Source organism: Lonchura striata, unplaced genomic scaffold (genome assembly GCF_046129695.1).
Source record: "Lonchura striata isolate bLonStr1 unplaced genomic scaffold, bLonStr1.mat Scaffold_162, whole genome shotgun sequence".
NCBI classification, from domain to species: Eukaryota; Metazoa; Chordata; class Aves; order Passeriformes; family Estrildidae; genus Lonchura; species Lonchura striata.
The window spans coordinates 95,001-97,500 of record NW_027461106.1 but is presented as its reverse complement, the minus strand read 5'-3'; the positions used below and the strand labels follow the sequence as shown (position 1 = coordinate 97,500).

The 2,500-nt window shown below is 78.8% G+C and overlaps 1 non-coding gene across 1 annotated transcript; it reads left to right on the top strand.

Annotated features, from left to right (window-relative positions):
- Positions 1-1,706: 1,706 nt before the first annotated feature.
- LOC144248534 (5.8S ribosomal RNA) lies at positions 1,707-1,859 on the top strand. Its single transcript, XR_013341828.1, has one exon. It is a non-coding gene; the product is annotated as a 5.8S ribosomal RNA (ribosomal RNA).
- Positions 1,860-2,500: the final 641 nt, after the last annotated feature.

The window sequence follows — 2,500 nt, the reverse complement described above, 5'->3', positions numbered from 1 at the left end:
GCCGCCGCCGAGCCGGGGCGGCGGTTTAAAGACTCGGGCGGCTCGGCGCGTCCTTCCGCCGCGGCGGCGGCGGCGGCGGTTGCCGGGCGGCGGTGCGCGGCTCCATTGAGGGGTGGGGAGCTACTCCCGCGTGATCCCCTGCGGTGGTGCCCGCGGCCACCGGCCGCGCGGCCGTCGTCCCGCCGCGTTACCGCGCGCGGGGGGTTTGTCGCGCCGCGCCGGGGAGGGGCGCCCTGCCCCCCCCTCTCCGCGGCCCGGCCTCGGCGGAGAGGCCGCGGCGCGCGGTCGGCCGCGGGGGCCGACCCGCTCGCCTCGAAACGGGCGACGCCGGCAGAGAGCGCGCGCTCTCTCGCCCCTTCCTCAGCTGCGGGGTTGCGGCCGCCGGGGCCCGCCGCGCTCTCCTCCTTCCTCGGCCGCCTCTGCGGTCTCTGGGGTGCGGCGCCGCGCGCGGCGCGGCCGCGCCGTCTCTCTCCCCTCGACGGCCTTCTCCTCGAGCGCGCCGGCGGCGCCGGTCGCCGGCCGTCCCCGGCTCAGGGACCGCCCGCCCGCCCGGGGCCGAGCGCTCGGCAGGTCCCTCCGTCGCCGGAGAGTCCGCGAGCGCGGGCGGCCCCGTGCCGAGCGGCGGCGGCGCCGCTCGGCGAGTGTCCCCCGCCAGCGGGGACGGCCGGCCGGACGGCGCCCGCCGTCGCCGGCGGCGGTCCCGGCCCGGGCCCCGCCCGCCGCCTCCCCGTCGCCCTTTTCTCCGTCCGCTCGCGGAGCCCCGGAGGAAGGTCGTGCGCGCGGCGGCCGTGGGGGGTTGGGGGGGGGGGCGCTTCCCCGCCCGGTCTCCCCGCCCGGTCAGCGGGGAGAAAAGGGTGGGCGTCGCTGCCCCCCTCCCCGCCTACCCCCCCGGCTCGGCGCCGCACGCCTTCCCCTGGGCCGCGCGTGCCCGAGGAAAAAGGGGCTCCGTGACGGTGCGAGGCGGCGGCGGTCCCGGGAGTGCGGCCGTTGCGGCGGCGGGTCAGCCGTCCGGCAGGCTCCGGGCGCTCGCGACGCCGGCTCGGGTCTCGGTGCGGCGCCCGCCTCCGGCGCCGGCGGCGGAGCGCGTCCGCCGGGCGCTCGCCCTTCCCGGCGGGAGCGGTCCCGCGGGGGGCGTTGCCGGTTGGGCGGTGGCCGTCGCGTGCCGTCTCGAGCGCGGCAAGGCCGCTGGGGAGAGAGAGCGAGCCGGCCGCGCGGTGGCGCGGCGGCGCTCCGCGGGTCCGCGGAGCGGCGGTGAGAAGGGAGAGCGGCGCGCGCGGGGGCCGACGGCCGCGCCCCCGGCCGCGTGCGTCCCGTCGTCCCGTTGCAGCGAGGCCGGGCGGGCCGCCGTGTCCCCCCGCGGTCCGGCGCGCGCCGCGTGCCTCCTCCGTGCGGAGGCCGGGCCGAGCCCGGGCGCCTGGGCCGCCTCCGGAGGACGGCACAGTTTGCCGGCGGCGTCTCCCCTCGCTCGTAGCGGCGGGGGGAGGCGGTCGGGGACGCGGGTCCCCCCGCCTTTCCCGCCGACCTTCGGAGCGTTCCGTTGGGCGTTTCGCTCTCGGATGGTTTTTCTTTCCCCCCCCACTCGGTTCGTTGCGTTGTGTGCTCGTACGGTCGAAGCCGGGGGCGGCCCGCGTGCGTGCCCCCTCGGCGAGAGAGAAAAAAAGGGGCCCCCTCCGCCCGTGTGCGGGGTTCGGTGCCGAAAGCCAGACAACTCTTAGCGGTGGATCACTCGGCTCGTGCGTCGATGAAGAACGCAGCTAGCTGCGAGAATTAATGTGAATTGCAGGACACATTGATCATCGACACTTCGAACGCACTTGCGGCCCCGGGTTCCTCCCGGGGCTACGCCTGTCTGAGCGTCGCTTGACGATCAATCGCCGCCCGGGGGTTGCCACCCCGGCGGCGCGGCTGGGGTCGCCTCGCAGGCCCGTCGTCGTGGCCGTGGCCGTCGTGGCCGCGCCCGAGGGCCTTCGTCCCCCTAAATGCAGACTCGGGGAGCGCTCCGTAGCTCCCCGCTCCCGGAGCGAGCCGCTGGGGCGGAGCTCGTCCTCGCCGGGGGCCGCGTCGCCGAGCGGCGGCGCGGCGGCCGGGGAGAAAGAGAGCGAGAGAGACGGGGCGGCGTCGAGAGCGCCCCGCCGAGGGCCGAGAGACGAGGGCGAGAGGGGGGGAGGCGAGGCGCGCGGGCCTCGCCCCCCCCCGGCCTCCCCCCGCGCGGGCGGCTGTCTGCGGGTGGGTACCGCGCGGGTACCGTGCCGTGCTGCCGCGCGCGAGGCGCGAGCGCCGGGGGGGGCGGGGGCGACCCCCGCGTCGTCCTCTCCTTCCCTTCCCCGTCCCTCTCTGTCGCCGTCTCGGGGCGCCAGGGGCGCCGTCGCCGTTCTCGCTCTCTCCCTCTCCCCGCCGAAGGCCGTCGCGCCCGCCGCCTGGCGGCCGCGTCCCCCCCCGGTCCGGGGCCGTCTCTGCCGCGTGTGTGCTTCCGTGTTTTCCTTTCGGTTCTCGTCTCCGG